This window comes from Sinohyriopsis cumingii, chromosome 11 (assembly GCF_028554795.1).
Source record: "Sinohyriopsis cumingii isolate HCF-2022 chromosome 11, ASM2855479v2, whole genome shotgun sequence".
NCBI lineage: Eukaryota > Metazoa > Mollusca > Bivalvia > Unionida > Unionidae > Sinohyriopsis > Sinohyriopsis cumingii.
This window is the reverse complement of record NC_142971.1, coordinates 115,037,638-115,057,654: the sequence shown is the minus strand read 5'-3', so window position 1 is coordinate 115,057,654 and position 20,017 is coordinate 115,037,638. Positions and strand designations below refer to the sequence as shown.

Genomic DNA, 20,017 nt, shown 5'->3' with positions numbered 1-20,017 from the left:
TGTGTTCATTAGTACTTTGTTTCTGTTACATTGGATTTTGTTGTTCCAAATTTCATAAGAAAAGTCATTCTTTATTAATAACAAGACACAAATTTCACTTTAGTGAATGATGCAATTGTGTTACTCTGTCTAACGCGTTAAATGTTCTGGTTGGTTCTAATTTCTTAGTAATAGTTAGTTCATGTCTAACAATATATTTCAGATTTTTCAAAGTCCAATGTTCAGTAAAATTTAAATCTAGTATTCTAATCAACAGACTTAGTTAATAAATTACATTAGCATCAGCATCGTCAAGTCCGTGTTAAAAAATTAATTGTATGATCTACTGGTCCAACATAGTCCATGTTTACTAAACAATTCTTTATTTCATGTACATATATCATGATTTAAGTTTTATAAAAGTATATATTGTATAGAAATGTCAATAATCAACTTTGATACAGAACGTTCAATCAAACATAAACACAACATTGAACTCCCAGATTGTCATTATCTGATTGTTGGTAGAACCGGATCTGGAAAAACAAATCTATTAATTAATTTGTTTCTAAATGGCAACTTCAGCTATGACAAGGTCAACATTTATACAATTATTCCACAACAGGATAAGAATAAACTGCTAAATGAATAGAACGAACGATGAATTTGGTGTTGATGAAGAAATTTTTATTTTACACCAACTGAAAGATCTTATCCTTATAGGAGAACTATATTCTTCTGAACAGAAAATAATTGTTTTTGATGATATTCCTTAAACAACGATGAGATGAACAAAATAAAATAATACTCTTTTTGATCTAGAAACCGCTAACGTAATTCAGCTTACTTAGCACAAGGGTTTTAGGAAGTAGATTGTTTAACACGAAGAAATACAGGATGTTTGATATTATTTATAGTTTTAGATAATGTTGATGTTCGTAACATAGCACGTGAACAATGTAGAGATGTATATAAAGCTAAGTGCATTGTAATCATAAAATGCTACGACGTGAAAACCAGAAGTACCTTTCAATTATGCGTGACGTGGAACTATAATGTAGTTATTCAACAGCATAGGAAGACCCTGTTTTGGAAACTAATAACGATGCAAATTACACACTCTATTCTAAGAATGAAAACGAAGTTAGGGCATGATCCGTTCCACGTCTGTTTGGTATTTACTTCCACGCATATTACCCGGCCTAAGAAGAATTATAATTTATAGACAGCCAAGAACAGCGTTTCAAATTGACTGAACCGCAGTTAAATAGATTTCCTTTCTTTACAAAGTTCCGGTCACATAACAGCAAACACAGGTTGATTATATGAAAAATTTAGAATACGGAACCCATAATTAATCCCATAATATTCTGCGATTACAATTGGTAAAATCGCTACCCTTTGTGCGGGACTATATTTCCAACTTTAATAGTTGTAGAATAGAAGTAATTATATAATTATGATCAAACATTCATTATTTTCTGGAGAATAACACACTGTTTTCTAGTCTTCTCTTAAACGATGTACCAAGGAAATATTCACCTTCACTAATATTAATATCTTTTGTGTACGCAGCTAATGCAAAAATCCTTTTATGGGGTAGTGGGAAAATTCAGGAACAGAAGCACTAACGGTAGCGAGGAACAATCATATCTTCAATTTGGCGATTCAAAATGTGCATTTTACCTTGTAAGTAATTGCTCTTTTTCTGTACCTACCCAACATTATGTTTTACAATCTGAGTTGTATCAAAACAATCTCAGTTGACCCATAGACAAAGCTATCTCTCTCTCACCCCCACCCCCACACGTACAATCTCTCTCTATTAATATATATATATATATATATATATATATATATATATATATATATATATATATATATATATATATATATATATATATATATATATATATATATATATATATATATATATATATATATATATATATATATATATATATATATATATATATATATATATATATATATATATATATATATATATATATATATTAGATCGATCTGTCTTTCATTCTGACTCTCATTTCTTCTTTATGTTTCCAAAACACAAACATAGCGGAAACGATGTCGAATATTTCTTCTTTAATTTAAGAAACCATGTCTTCGTTTGTATGAGAATATACTAGTCTATGTACATCATGCGTCAAGAATAGTACGCATTTCTCGTTAATTAAGCAGCACAGAATTTGTTTGATTTTGTGTCTCAGTACAAATGTACAGCGAATTTATCGCAGGTATAGCCTAGGTTTGTAAAATGTTATGTTATCGTAGGAAGTGGCAATGGCCGCTAATGTTATCTTATATTAACTGCATAAAGACCCATGTTCCCAATGTTTTCCTTGATTATCTTATATACATATAATAACAAACTGAAATCGTATGTTATCTAGCTTCTCTTAGTGTAGTTATATCTGAATATAAAATCAACATACAGACAGGCCGTGAACTAAAGGGATATAGTTCATTCTTTCCATTGATATAAATTGTTTTAAGCCCATCCTTTTGTTTACTGTTAGTACGACGTTTGTTTACCTTTAGTACGAAGAATAGAAATCAACATTGCTCTCTTTGTACAATTAAGATTAATTACCGCACGGCTGATTAATAAATAGTGCACATGGAGAAGAAAACTAAATAAATCTACCATAATTTCTACAAGACCTGTTGTCCATGACCATATTTAACGAGCGGTGCAGCACTGTCGTGATTATCTTATCTATTGCTATACTTGCACGCAAGTGCATATTTGTACCGAGTGCATATGAAGATGAGACCTAACTAAACCTTCCTTAGTATTGTGTGTCTATTACACCATTTAGTGCTGCATTGATTGTCTTATCTATGGCGGCACTCGCTTGCATTTACTTGTCTATGTTGTACGTTGACGTTATCAAATTTACTATTTCCGTATGGTCATAGCAATTTTTGTTGATAAAATCACTATTAGAGATAATGAAAATTAATTTCACGGCATATCAATCTGTTTATTTCATATTCCTGTAATGAAAGTCACATAAATTCAAGATCGCAGTTAAATTTAAGGAAATTATTCTTACAACGACATACTCCAGTACTTTATTGGATTTCTTAGAGATATAGTCTTATATTTTCACATGTGCAACAATACAGTAGTTCCATAATACCATGCGACGCTTGAATGTTTGTTGCCGACAAAAGTTGTACCTGTAGCTACAAAAACGAATACTTTGTGAAGCAGAACAAATAAACTGAAAGTGCATTACATTGCAGACTTGGAAATTAATCTTTGAAAAGAAAACTGACCAGAAGCAGTTCGCGTCTTTCTGAAGTTGTTTTCCATTACGTTCTCGATAACAGCGACAAACGAACTGTAATATAAAGCTTTGTCTGATTTGCATTGTTGTCACTCAGAGTTAAATACTATACAAAAAGTAAAATGTCATTATCTGCTATACTTTAGATCAAGCCAATCATATCGTGTTCTTAAGTCACGTACATTTATACGACCAGGCTTTAAAAGCGAGGTGAATTTATGTAAAAGAGGAGAAAGTTAGCGTATTGTGCCGTGAGAGTGAATTTGATCTTTCAAATGGTAATTGTGGAGCAAGTTTGGTATTTGATAAAAACAAATCTTTTCCTACGTTAATACCACAATGATTTCATATATTGCTACGAAACACTATATATTTTATCTGGAGGCATCGCCACACTTGAATATATCATGTTGTTGGTACCACACGTGGGCATATATCTGGTATTAACGTAGGAAAAGAAAATATTCAAATCCCCTCCCTCTCTCTCTTTCAGATTTCCTTTTCTAAATCCTGGTCTTTGACGAAATTATTATGCAAGGAGCAATCATTACTACGGTATTTGATATATGTGGTATTTGCATTGTTCCCTTTAGATTCAAACTAATCTGTTTCTAGTAAAATAAAATATATGTAACATAGGCCTGGTTTTATCATTCTTGTGGGACTACTACTAGTTTAGTTTAGATGCGTGCTAAAAAAAGACATTCCACGGAATCTTTATCATAACTGCCATCTCTTCTAAAGCAGTTAAGTTTTCAAACTAGAATCATAATATTTTGTTTGTCTCTTTCATCCATGGTATTACGACTCGATGCCGTTATCGTCTATATAATGCTATTTCTCCATACTTGACATGAATGATATTCCCGCTTGATTCAATGCTTTAGCTTCGTGGTCAGTTACGCTGAAATAGTTTACACAATTTCAAAACTATAAGTTACTGCAACGTGTTGGGTGATCCCAATACTATGGCTCTCATTAGTTGCTGATATTTATATGATGACCCTATAAATATGATTGATAATGAAGTCAGTGCATGAAACGGGGGTATGCTGAAGAGTCCGTTTATTCCTATAAACTTCCAGTCAGGAGCAAATTAAAAATAAAAGTTTATTTTGTTTGGCATACAGTCGAGATATATTTCACGTTGTGGCACAGAAAATGATTATTTTAACTCTTGGCTTTAAAAGAGTCAACCAACCAATCCGGTGTAAATATGAGAATATTAAATATTCCTCTTTTTCACCTATATCTGCAGGAAGAGAGAATACATATTTTTTATTCCTTTCATTTTTCATCTCATTATAATACCGAAAAATTTAATAGTATTTTGTACATTCTCAGGGAATGTATATATATAAATATATATATATATATATATATATATATATATATATATATATATATATATATATATATATATATATATATATATATATATATATATACATTCCCTGAGAATGTAAAAAAGAACATTATTCCTGCCAAGCACACCGAAAAATAAAACATTCTTTCAAACTTTTTACTACATGTTATAGAAAAAATAAAACGCTGTGGGTCTATCTACTGTACTTTTCTGAGATCGGATGGAAAATGCAAACCGACCATTCACTATTCTGCCATGGTCCTTACGTCCACACTTTCACTAATAGGACATAAGTACAAATTGCCAAATGGGACAACTAGGTGACAGGTTTCCAAAATTAATATTGATCTTATGAATGAAAAGCTGTTGTTATAAACGAAATGTCATTTTTCAGCTTTGGGCTCATCTGCTAGTAGAGTGGACCATTTGTTTACGGTAAAGAAAACGCGATTAATTCCGAGCTGATAGACCGTCTATAAACACACCTATCAGAATGATACGACAGATGAAACAATATGCTTCTGCAATCTTGTGCAAAGATAGTGGAAAGTCTAGTGTCATTAGGACGACATCGGACTGAACCCACCTTTTATGTATCGTATGATTGGAAAGCAGTAGACGGTATAATTTTACTGCCTTTGACATAACACAAATAATGTAACATAGACGAGAGTGAGCTATATGTATTTATAGTAGAAGAGATATTATATTTACATTTGAATCACTGTCAGTCAGCTAGTTTTAATTAAAGTCACACCAGTCCTGACGGGCATGTGTGTACAGCGGTCACAATGTCACAACGACCTTTCTAATTATAACCCATCAAATTTCCTTTATAAAAGACCTGTATTTAACGGTCAGATGTCTTCCAATTTCTGCTCTCAGAAGTTTCCTAACCAAACAGTGGTTGCACCCTGATTTAAGGAGTCACTCGAGCGTATCAACAATGATCGCTTCAAATATGCAAATTAAACACTTTTTTTTATAAGCATGGCTTTGTTTTGATAAAGGCATATCCTGTGAATTGATATTTAAGCGTTTCATACCTCGGTTGTACTTAACGTATTCCACTAACACTGTCAATCAAACTCAAAGCTGTCAACATGTCGGCTTCAAAAGCAAAACAACCTGTATCGTTATGGTATTTTGTTCGTTCGCTGAATGATGGGAAAAGTAATTATGTGGATCGAAGCAGACATAGAAGGAACATTTTGTACCAGTGTGATAGGTATAGTTTGATATCTTATCTCTTTGATTGTGAATTAAATTATCTATGAAGAAAGAATGTATGTTCTACTTCGAATATAGATAAGAGTTACATTCCTTTTAATTAGGGTCATGGATCATTCAATATTCCAAACGTCTCTGGTAAGGCAGGCGAGGTTTCGGTTCATGTATCAACACGAATTGCAATATACAGCTTGTTTTGAATCACTGTTAAACACAGGCTTCTCAGATAAGCCGACTGTCTTTTGATCTTGGCAAGTTGAGAAAGTGACTCATCCAGATATTTTTATAGCATGAACAAACCACGATCGATGTATACGTTTAAGTTGGAGATACTATCATTTTTAATACGTATTAACGTAGATAAAGTAATCATGTGTATACACGTTAATCAGTGGGTATGTAGTATATACACATACTTATTATTCTTTAATACAATGAACACAAACAATCTTGATTATTTAATAATAATAATAATAATAATAATAATCGGTGCATGGTATATTTCAAACAATCATTATAAAAATAAAACCCGGTTACAACTGGTATCTCTGAGTAGCGGCCAGGTTTTCCTATTTCCATGTGTGACAACTATTGACAAGTTTGATTAGCTTCATCTTTCCTTTGAAAAAACACACACGAAACAAGAGGCAATTCATCAAAGGTATGCATACAATCTTCTCCATCTCAGAGACTAGACATAATCAAGAATATAGGTGTATTATCTTATTCGAGTACAGAATAATCAAAACATGTTGATAACCAAACCATCAGAATGAATGCATTTATGAGTGGGAAATAACCAAAATAGAGAAACGATGAACCAACAACATGTAATTCAATTATTTTATGTGTATTTACAGTTTATCTAAATCGTTACTGTGATTTAAATAACTTTGCCACCGACCATACAGTCGTTTCAATCCTCCATTTATATTTCTTTTCGTTGGTCCGTTTGACTTAAATGTTACCATCATTCATCGGTCCAACTAGTCCAGCAAAGACATAGACCCTGTGCGTTTTAAATCTCTAATGGAAATAGCATCTGTTAAGCTGAGGTGTCCTCGACAATAGTCGCTTCAGGAAAGGAAGGTCATGACGCCAAATGTTTAAAAGTTGTCTCCACTAGAGCTACAATATGCTTTTTTCTCGTTAGAGAGGCGGTATTTATCCATTACATAGTTCACAATAGTACGTCTGTCTTGTGCAATAATAGCATGTCCTTAACAAACCAGACGATTCAGTTTTTTATATTAAGTATATCGCTGATGAAAAGAAAACAATGAATGAAAAAGGATGATTGTATCTACTCGCGAAGATATGCAAGTGGAAGGGTTGCATGATGTTGTCATCTGCAGCAGATATTATGAAAATGGGGATTAAAGAAATTTGCCGACGATTATTTCTATGAAATTTGACAATGGAATTGTATTGCCACATGCCATTTCAACTATGAGATTTATTGTGCGATATCAGTTTCCTTTATACATGTTAAAAATAATCTCCACGAACTCTTGCTTCGACCCTTAACCCGTTAAGCCAGCAAACAGTTTTCGAATTGCCAGATAGCCTGCATGCGAAACGGACAGAGATTCCAACATTCTTTCTTAAATCACCAGCCAAACTGGTAAGTTGAAAAGACTTAGATTTATTGTTTTCATTTAATTATCATCTATTGGTGACCTAGATAAAGGAATACATGTACCATACATTATGGCCCAGTACCGATAGTTAAGGAACGACATTTTAATGTTCAGACAAAGATTACGTTTTCATCCATAATCTCAAGAAATTAAAACAAATTCCAGCAAAATATGACGAATTTAGATTTTTCACAAATCAGATCATGGATACTTTTTCACGTTATTTGAGAGTCAGAGTATTTTGTCGAAAAACACAGTTCTCCTGTAAGATATTTCTTCTTTCTCAGTGTTTTTGATCAAACTGATCATAGCTGTACATACGATTTTCAACTAAACACATTTCTTCTTCTGGAGTGCTTGCGCCACGACATATTTAAAGTAGTCGTCAGCTTCTACAGTAATAGCCACAGTCATTCCAACATGTATGCATTTATTCATGTGCGCTATTTATGTTTTTCAAGAGAAACGTCGACCCTCGTCAGGTGTAAAAGATTAACGTTGTACACGTAAGTCCAAGTATCTACATATCTGTACATGCTAATTTACGTCATGCAGGACACTAAAAAGTCCATAGTATACTCATTAGTATGCGATACATCTCAATTCATTTTGGCAGATACACTCACCTCCTATTTAAAGCAAAATATATCTCTTAAAATGTTTAATACATAAACGTGTGCCCATGAAATATATATGCATTAATATTATAATATTAATTGTATATTCCTGTTAAACCACGTGAATACTGGAATACAATTCAGGCATAATTTACTGAAAATACAGACATGAAAGGAAAGAATTCACCAATACTCTTTCTTCGGTGTGTACTTTTGCAATGACCCAACAATCTAGGGATTAGTTAAAATATGTCAAAGTTAGTATAAACATTAACGGGATATATTGCTTCACACATATACACCATTAGACTTAAGTGAACATTGCATCATAGCAAAGAAAATATGTTGGTTGACACCGAATTAGAGAAATTTGCTTTCATTCAACATGCTGATTAGCACGACAAAATCTATTAAAAAATATCAATATCCGTGAAACGTTCAGGACATTTCGCTTTATGTGAATGACTATACATATATGCATTTAGGTTTAATCCCTGTAACTGTCTCCAAAGCTTTGTTGTAGAACTGAGGCATGTGGCTAATAACTGGGACTAGCACACTAAAATTTCATCCTTGGGTGACAACAATATAATTCTGGAAAATATATCCAGTTTGTAACAATATGATAATGCCATTTTCAGGACATGTTTATTATTGTTATGCATATTCCATTTAATTGTTAGTTAGTTTAATTTTTTATTTCATTACATATTATCGTAATGTCACACTATTTGCTGGTCTTGACCTTGTTCATTTCTGCTTGACTTGATTAAGTTTGTTATTATTTAATTTTATGTAAACCGCTAATACATATCTACATTAGTCTGTCTGTGTATGGGCATACTATCAGAATCTTTATTAATAGAATGAGTACATGTATAATTTTGTTCAAAGTTTTGAAGTTTCCTAAGTGAATTATACATAATCCAGGTTATTGATTTTTAAACATCAAGATAATTCTAGAAGGTCATTTTCCATTACGTAATGTTTCTTTTAGAAAATGCTGATTCTGACCTGCTGTCAAATCGAGAACTATATAATCTTGTGGTTATGAGTATTTTGTCATTCGAACTTTATTATCTAGCACTTTCAAGTTATATTATGCTGCGACCAATTGGGGATCAATTTAATTTCTTCAAAGTATTGACTTCAAGTGATTTTTTTATCCCAAAATACAAACGTTTTCTTACAAAAATCTTGGAAACAAACATTAACTAGAATTTATAGTATATTCAAGCCTAGAATTATATTATTGTGATTCATAAAAGACTGCTGACACGTCACTCTTTAATATCTACCACAGACACGTCATCGACTTCAGTTTTGGGATTTTTCAGGACTTTTACTGAATTTTCTTCAGGACCTTATATTACTAGGACTTGTGTCTGCAATTCGTGCATTATTTTGGGATATAATTCGCAATACCGTAAGTTCTTTTTGTTTTCACTTTGTATTCATGGGGAAAATATTTGTTAAATTTTACATATCTGGATGTCATTAACACTTTTCTGTTACTAATTGTAAGATCATATACTCTTAACATATTATTATTGTTATTATTATTATTATTATTATTATTATTATTATATGTAATCTCAAATGTGTGTGACCGTGTGAATGTGTGACTGAGTAATATGTTTAGCGTCGATCATGTAACCGATATTGTTCCTACCGATTGTTTCCCCCGAGATTTTCTGGGCCAAAAGGATCGTGATTTTGTAGTTAAACACTTGTTCTAAACAAAAATGGGAGAATGCGTATTCTTTCGTCATGGTATTTGCTATTAAGAATGATGGCGGTGGATTAAATGTGAAGAAAACTTAGGTCCCGCAGTCTGTTTGAAGTCTGCATGGTTGCTTACGATCACACAAAAGGGCTCAGTGCATAACTGATCTTTGTATTCATATACATTTTTCAGCATTTCAACTTAGACTATATAAATAAAGGACAATGATATATAAGATATTTCGTTGAAAATATAATTATTTATTTTAATATAGGGTCAGGGGAAAGGATATGCCCGACAATTTTTTTCTCATGAAATTTTATCTAAATAAAAAGCTATGAGCGGGTATGGGCGGTGGTCATCACAGACTTAGAATTCAGGTTCAAACACGTCGCAATAAATAAACTATGATATGTAAAGATACCATATGATGTATGATCATAACGTTTGTCACAGAATGGAAATATTACATAATCAGCAGCAACATACTTACAAGGCAACATTTGCTCTGATCCATTACTTTAGGCTTTAGAATTGTATGCGTTCTTCATACTATTTCAGTTTCGATGTAAACTCCTGACCAAAGCCGATCAGCACAAAATGTATTACAATTAGAAGTTACTATGTTCTTCACAAGGCAGTGAAATTGTGTAATCCAACTTCGGATACCTAGGTAACGTATTCCATGAAGTTGTTGAATATAATAAATATACTTAATATACAATTATATTGATATCTCTCTTTCTGTTTATATAGTTTATTTTATTCAACATTGTACGTTGGACTTAGACTTTTCCAAAATCTGATCTGAATTATTCTTCTTTAATTCGGTAACTAAACTAGTACATAGCTAAACTATTATCGTTGTATATGGGTTTAATATCAGGTTTATTTTTAATATAATTCAACGTGTTTTTTTAGGTCTGTGTTTAGATTATTGGAATTCCCATACAATATGCATGGTGTACCTGATATAGTACAAGTTATATATTATACTTTTAGTAACAGACTTTCTAATTATATCTAACATTTTAATATATAATCATTAAGAACTTGCTAGAAGGATATTTTCTGTTAGGTAATGATATTTATTATAGAAAATATTAATTGTTACATGAAGTCAACTGGAGTACTATATAATCTTGTTAATGGAAAGATTATTCATTTATACTTTAAGATCGAGCAGAATCAATTTTGCATTATTACTGTGTCCAGAATTTCATTTCAGCTGGAATTTATTTCTTCAAGTTATTAAATTCAGTGATTAAACATACTTGGACAGAGGCATTCACTCCGATTTATAGTTAATTCAACCCTAGAATTATATGAGTGAGTTTCAACAAAAGAATGTTGGTACCACAACAGGATACGAGCCAACATATGCATATCAAAGGCTCAGCGTTATACTTCTTTAAATTTCCAATACAGTTTTTTTCAGAACTATATTATTAGGACTTGTATCTATAATTCTTGAATATATTGCGATATAATTTGCAATACGTTAAATTCTGTTATTTTTTTTTCGCCTTGTATTCAAGGAAAATACATTTTGTGTAGGATATTACAAAGCTTGTTGCTTTTAACTCTTTTCTGTTACTGCATCACTCTATTATACCTAGGTAAGACACTTTTATCCACGTCTTTCGATTTTTACAAAGAGTGATATTCATTCAGTAGTTTGTGCTAAACGTTCTTATCCAATATTGCTATCTGATCTGTATAAGCGTATTTCATAATTAGGTCTTTGTGCTGCTTTCTTATTTGTCTCCAATAAAAGTACATTTGTTCCGGCTGGGAAGTAAGAACAAGTAGCATAGGGCAAGGAGAATTTCCTTCAAAGCATTTTTTAGCACCCTTTTCGAAATTGTAGAGACCGTTTGTATGATGTAAACTAATATTGGCAATTTTGACCAATATTCCATACACATAAACGTCATCAAGCCAAAGAAACGGAGTGGCATGAGACGCTCGAAATAGCATTAATGACGTTTGAAGCGGCATTAGTGCGAACGCACCTGGACACAGTTCGAAAGGATAGTTCTCATAGCCCGGGAAATAGTCATAACTGATAGCCCATCTGCCTTTTCTGTCGACAGGTACGGTTTTACGAACTCTACAAGCAATCATATTACTAGAATTTGAGAAAACGGGCAACAGATCTTCAATAACTTTAAAAATATTTAACATCACATCATCATCTACCTTTAGTACAAATTTTGTACTTTGGCAATATTCTAGTACCCAACGATGACCGAGAATAGCTTTGTGTGTCAGGTTATGGTAGTCATCTATGAAATCACCTTGCACTATATCTTTGTGTACCCTTTCTTCGTCTTCTAAACGTTTTTGTACTAAAGATTGTTCTATTTTTCCTACGATAAATACAAGTCGAGATGTGTGTTCTTTCAGGAGCAAAGGATTAGCCCAGGTCTCGCGTAGTGCCTTTCTTTTGTGAAAATGCTGCACCGCGCTATGCACCAATATTAAAAATGTCAAATTTTCTGGAACGTCTTCACAGATATTTGGATTGTTAAGTAAATATTTCGAATAAAGAGTAAGTGACATAAATGTATAATTTGTGTAAGGGATCTCTTTTCCATTTTCTAACTTGATGTAATATGGTCCCATAAATGTTTTGCACATTTTTCTAGGTATCCAGGAATTCTTTTCTGGAACGAGCTCATAACTTTTGCTATCATTTTTCACACCGCAACGTTCATCGATTGACATATGCATATTCTCCAGGGAAAGTACGGGCTCTTTAATTCTGTACAAGTTCATTTTCTTATAATTAAATGATTCTTTCTGGTAAGAGTTTTCTTGGACAGTACTCCACAATTTCTTGGCTGCAGGGGTGGTTTGCTTTTTAATAGCGCTATGGTTTGGGTCTTTATCTAACATATTCGTCCATGCAATTGCATAAAACGTTAGGACGATTGTCAAGATGACTGGAATGAGCATCCTAAATTTCCTCCTCTTGATGAACATGTTTATTACTATCTGCAAAACAAGAAAGCAACAGTTTTTATGTGACAAAATCTTCTAAAGGTAGAGATTGCTGATTATAAAATTCATTAGGATTGTAAAATAATATGATTATAAATGATCAGAATCAACGAGCACAATCAATTTAACAATGCATTTTAATGTCAGACTTAAAATTATGCAACAGTCATAAAGCATTAAAATGTATAGTAGAAGAAGCACACTAAATTTTTAACGTAGCTTTAACAATTTTTGAGTCATATTGCTACGATGTCTAGCACCGGGGCATTATGCTGCAGACATGTAGTATGATGTCCTACCCAGTGACACTATTCTGACACCAGACCGACCAGTCCTAACACTAACCTCATAATGCTGAGCGACTAGCGGGGCAGCTGTTAGTACCATTTTTTAAAGTCTTTAGTATGACTCGGCCTGGGTTCGAACTCCGAGGCGGACGCTCTAACCACTAGGCCACCGGAGCGGTTTTAAATGTACATGAAAATATCAAAATCATCCGAATGAACAACATGAAAGTACAGAAGATATTATATACGTATTTGATATCTTACTGAAGAATGATCTTCTTTGATGACGAGTGTTTGAATAGAATCATAATATGATCAAATCGTGTAGATTTAAATGCCATACTAAAGAGAATATAAATATGCCCACAGGTCCAATATCATTTTCGAAATAGCATTAATTAATTTTATCATTATGAGAGTATCATGCGACGGTGCTAAGGTTCTATTTATTGGAACTGCTGACATTTGTCAGTGAGTGTCAGTGTACTGATGCATTTTCAAAACAAAGAAAATTTACGAGCGCTAGAGTTAACTATTCAGAACATTATTAGGACAAATGAATGATTATTATTATAAGTTGTATCCTAGAGTGTGGGACTATGTATGATGGTGTTCAGCTATGCCTGACGATTTAAAGGTTATAGAGACGTATACAGTAAACAAACCCAGCTGTAAATGCTTAATGTTAAACCCGGACTCTATTTCATAACACAAGGAATAAAGCGGAATTCAAATAGTTTCGGAACGCATAAGTAGTAAATCCATAAATAGTCTGAAATAAATATATCCCAAAGTTCATTGCGAACATATTTAGCAATATCTTCAACTTGAAGATGTTAGGTGCTGAATCATCAGATGGGGCTGTCGATGTAGTTGCCAGCAACGCAAATCATGTTGTAAATATGTGAACATCTCAGAGAGTCGAATATCACTCTCATTCCGCTATACATTTAGTCTTCATATCTGTATCTGATTTCTTTCATCTTCTTTAAAAAGTCATTCATTAACGTTTTCCTCACCAGCCGATGTGTCATATTCTTTCTTTCACCTGTTGATTGTATTATATATTTAATCGCGAAATATGGAGACTTTTGCGAACTACTTTTCATTCATTTTCATTCCTTTATTTCCACATGGGAAAATATATCCTTATGTTTTCACATGTGAAAATGTACGATATCCCATCATGCCATGCAACGTTTGATTGTGTGTGCCCTCAAAGAATGTACATGTAGCAACATAAAACGATTAATCTGTTAGCTCGAACAAATATAATCTGCCGTACAGTTTAGACAAATAAATCTTTGATAAAGAATTGGACCAGAAGCTGTTGTCGTATCTCTGAAGTTATTTACTTTAAAACCAAACCAACAACAATAAAGCAATTTTGATAAATTGTCGAATCAGACTTGAATAGTTACAGATAGGGTCACATTTTTTCAGAAAATGATAAAACTGTAATATAATGTGACAAGTAAGGTCAACAAAATCCCATTGTTTTCTTAAGTCACGCATATCTATGTGATCAGGCTATGATAAAGGTGAATTTACGAAAACAATGGTGTTGGTGTGAGCATTATATACCGAAGAATGAGTTTAATCTTCTAAACTTCGATTCTAGACTTAGTTTGGTATATAATACAAAACAAAAATTATTTTACTATCTTCATACCGGATATATGTAATATTGTGGTACCCATAACAACATATTTTGACTAGTGGCTTTGCGTTGCAATCTACCCGGTATTAACGTAGGAAACGAAATATCCTTTTTATGTTTATTTATCAGGTGGATTCCTATTTCAATTTAAAACTCAGTTTTAAACATTGAATTATAATCCCAAACATTTCGGTTTTTTCTCCTCTATCTAAACTGATATTACATACATACCTCTCACATCTTGACTCAGCGGGTTTGTGAAAACTTAATAATGTGGGCACATTGTATGCCTCCAAATATATGGTTACATGTTATGCCCTAATAGCAAACCAGATATTTACATATACATTTTGTCTGTTTATGAAATAAGAAATTTGTTAATCAGTTTCTTGGTTCCAACATATACAAGCAACGTAAGAACATTTTTACGTAAATTATGCTTCTTTGAGAATACTTACCCAGTCATTTTTCGTTAGGAATATTAGCCTGCTATATAGCGAATCCAGCCCTACTAAAGGACGAGGGTCGTCTTTTTCTATACATTTCAAGAGACAAAGGGCAATCATTCTTATCCATTACCTTCCATTAACACTTCCACGTGTCGCTAGTTTTTAATTGAGCGAGATCCTAACGAGGGTGCTTGAATGGCCATGGTGGTTGGAAGGGTTATTAAGTAATGGTTTGGGTTAAATACTCTCAATGAAACATAATTTACTTAAGTTTTCTTTCTCCTTCGATTACGTTTCCTAATCACATTAGGTAATAATGAGAATAAGTAATAGGGGGAGGGGTTGCTGAGCATCCGACCCCTACCACGTGTATCCTACAAGGGAAGAATGGCTGTATCCCATGTGAATGATAACTTGTTCTCCAACTTACATACGCAATACAACCTGTTGTCACCTGACCTGTGACGCTAACATACGGTTAAGATGATGAGTTTTGAAACTTTCTTACCTAAGACATTTCACCGACGAATCCAGCGAAGCTAACAGTTTGTTTCGATTGATCTATTTGGGTCTGTTAGCTGTCTATGCTTTCGCCAATGGATCTATAAGCTTCAATGTATTCCTCTGCCACGCTTAATCTCTCAGATGAAAGCTCAAGATGGTTGATTGTACATGCCAGTCAACAGCTTCAATTCTGAAGTAGCGAACACTCTATAAATGTCCTCAACGGCGGCATGACATCCAAACCTCAGTCCGTTGCGAGGTCGGATCTGAGTATGATGTGAATGATGTCGGATTTGAGGGAGATCTTTCGTTGAGGCCCAATCTGGGCCTTCTTGCAGATCTGGAGAAGACAGACCAAGTAGTATGAAGATTCGATTCCATCGTTTTTGAAAACGTCATCATTTCTCTCTTGTGTAGTTGATAGTGTTTCTGATTCCTTATATCTACTCGCAACGTCAACGATAGTTAACGCGTATTTGTATGTACGTAATTGAACTCTACCAATTTTAATAGCATCGTATGTTGAAACTAAAATATCTGCTTGATGATTTCATTAGGAGTGCTGACATTAAATTGTGCATACTGAATTTGTTTAAGTGTTGGTATGCTTCGGTGGCCTAGTGGTTAGAGCGTCCGCCTCGAATGCGGGAGGTCGTGGGTTCGATCCCCGGCCGAATCATACCAAAGACGTACAAAAACGGTACTAACAGCTGCTTCGCTTGGCGCTCAGCATTAAGAGGTTAGTGTTAGGACTGGTCGGCCCGGTGTCAGGATAATGTGACTGGGTGGGACATCATGCTACATGTCTGCGGCATGATGCCCCAGTGCTAGACATCACTATAAACTGCCACATTGCAGACATCGTAGCGATATGCCTGAAAAATTGTTAAAGCTACGTTAAAAAATCCAAATCACAACAGCAACAACAACAACAGGTGTTTGTATATAAATTTGCCTGTCGTGCTAACCAGATTGCAGCCACAGAACGTGTAACATTTGTTGCATCATAAAGTATACTAAGCACTGCTCTACCCCTCCGATATCCTCTTAGAATAATACATCGATTCCATTATTTTATACTAATCGGTTGATTAATTACCAGCCCCGAATATTAGCTTACCTTTCATCGCAGATCTTACCAACCAATTAGATATTGATTCTATGAAAGATTTTTTTTTTATCGAAGTTAACTAGTGAATCAATTTCACATTTGCAATATGTCGTTGTTGTTAATCCGTATTGTTGCATGCTACATCGCGAACGTGACATTCCTGATCAATTGCATTTATTGGATACTTTCCAAGTCTTCGTTGATCTCGTTCGTTAAGTCTGATATCAAGTCTGGTTCCAGTCTGGTTCCAGGACCAAAATAATTATATCTTGGAAGATGTTTTTCTCCTGGGTATTTAGCCCATGGAGCTAGTGGTTATTTTCCTAACGAAGCGGCAATATCACCGCCTGTTTTCATACGAGACGAAATAAATTTATATTTTTTTGGGTACTACATTTTACACATTTACCTGTAAGTGTACGCCTTTTAATTTCAGCTATTATTGTTCTTACTCCACTGGTGAGGGGTGGATGCTCCGCATCGAACGCAATTTAAATACATATTATTTATTATATTTGTACAATACGGATGTCATTGATTTCTCAGCGTCACGAAAGTAAGAGCCAGTAAAACATATTTCAACATTACCGAATTCCATCAGAATGATAATAATAGGTCCATCCGGATTGGGTAAAACACAATTACTGCTTAATTTGATAATGAGATGGTTCGAGTGGGATAAATTATATTCAGAGGCTCCATCCGTAGATGATCATAGATGTTATGATGTACTTAAAGATTATAATGAAAATGCAAAATTGTTGGACGAGGACGGCAATGATATTAACAATTTTATAACAAATATTGATGAAGCCCCATATGCATATGATCTCGATGGATGTATTAATAATCTCGTACAATACTATGATGTAATGCTGGACAAACAATCACATTCATCTAGATTATGTTCTAGAGGCAGACACAATAACACCGATTTTAAATATGTTACTCAGCGATATGCACAAATACGTAAAGTGATCAGAGATAATTGTAATATTTTAGTTGTGTTTAATGGAATCGATACACATACTCTGCGAAATATTCATCAAACGTGGTGTAGTGGTGACATGGACATGATTAAGTTCAAAAACTTCTTTTCAAAAGCACAATCTACCCCACACGGATTTATCACGATACATTTACGTGATCCTCTGTCGCGATATCATATAGGTCTTGATAAAATCTTTGGTTGAGAGACTGATATAATAATGATTTAATTACTCATACAGTACAGCGGCAGCTAGGGTGCAACCAAAAATTAGTGTCTGACGGGTAAACAAAATATATACAAATTTAGAAAACACGAAAGACCAAACTGTAATAGCGAAAATTTAACCAGTTAGAGAAACTCTCAGTTTAGGTTAGAGGCTTCGGTTATTGGCCTTATATTTTTCATTTCTTTCGTATAAAGTTGTATTGTCATAAATGGACTTTAAAGCAAGTGGTCCGTTCACCCTCTCTGCTGCTAAAATTAAAATCACACACACAACAAAGGAAATAATTATGATAAGTTATTAGTATTATTAATATAGTAATATAGTATATTAATGCAGATTTGAACGATTCATAGAGGTAGAAACAATCAGTCTAATTTCCATCACAGCATTGTTTTATAACAATTATTGAAAGGTCCAATTTGAACAAAACAAAAAAGTTATCACTTAGATAAAAATAAAGAGAAAATAAAGTTTATTGAACGCTGTATCATATGTTTGTCCGAAAACAATATGATCGATGAGACAATGCTTAGTGGGTAAATTACATGATAAAGTATTTATTGCTCGCTAAATTACGCAATACTGTTCAGCAATGTAAACGAAAACACTGATGTATACCAAGTTGGTAGATCTACTGCAACAATTTAGAAGATTTAATACATGTATATGTTATTCGTGCCAATAAAGGTTGTTTTTGCACACGAATTTCCAACAGGGAAAAGATAGATGCCATAATGCAGTGTAGACTAATTGAAACTTCAGAATATAATGGATGAGACCATAAGTATTTAGATTCAATGTGGCTCCCCCATGGAAAAATCGTTGTCGTTTTCTCCGGGTTCCCAACCTTGTATGAATTTGCATTTAGTGGTCTTATTATTTGCATTATATTTTCATTTTGACATTGTAACAATATATATATATATATATATAATGAATATATTCGAGCAAATCACATTAGTTAAAAAGGACACTACGTTTCTACTATCAGTTTGGATCAATACATCTATGCCAATAATGAAATGAATTTATGTAGTAACTCATTTTATATAGCATTTATTATTTTGAGGAATATAAAGTGTTAAACATGGGTCCTTTTCGCGAAACGGTTATACCGTCTGCGAAGAGGATACAGCAACATTTTATTAACAGCTTTAATTAATAGTTCACGAATGAAAATCATTTGTTTATAAACTAAAGAAATATTGCATACCGATTTATTGCCTTGAAAATAAGTATTACATTAACCTTAACTATTATCTCCCACGAAACCAACATATACACTGAGTTATGTTGTTTGCACATATTCCTGGCAACATTGTAAATTACTTGGATAATACTATAAAAGATTCACTACTTAAACCAAATAATAGGGGGATTGGTGGCTATACTACTACCACTACTAATACTTATAATAATGATAACGTACCATAAAGTGTGAAAGGATGATGCAACTAAAATATATTAAATAAGTATAACACTTGTACATTTGAATTGTCAATAACATTGCTGACCATAATTCCTCAATAAAAGATAACTTTCATAACTTAATATATGTGATTGCATAAACTGTATACTGTTACAACACTTTTAACAATATCATTTACAATGCTTAAAGAAAAAACAAATTTTCATACCTTATACTGGCTGCGTTGAATATGCACGTTTGAGTTACTGGCCGTAATAGTGTCACAGATCATAGCTGCATATAAAGGTCGGTTCTTTATCGTTTTGATTCAATATATTCATGTCGTCCAACGCCCATGGACATCTACGTCATTTATTATCTATATTATTATTACTACTATTATTATTCATTCTATTAAAGTCGTCTTCCACCCATGGGGATTTACATGTATTATTATTATTATTATTATTATTATCATTATTATTTCTTCGTTGGAGTAA

General features: G+C 33.2%; 1 non-coding gene across 1 annotated transcript; it reads left to right on the top strand.

Annotated features, from left to right (window-relative positions):
• Positions 1-16,387: 16,387 nt before the first annotated feature.
• Trnas-cga (transfer RNA serine (anticodon CGA)) lies at positions 16,388-16,460 on the top strand. Its single transcript has one exon. It is a non-coding gene; the product is annotated as a tRNA-Ser (tRNA).
• The last annotated feature ends 3,557 nt before the right edge of the window (positions 16,461-20,017 follow it).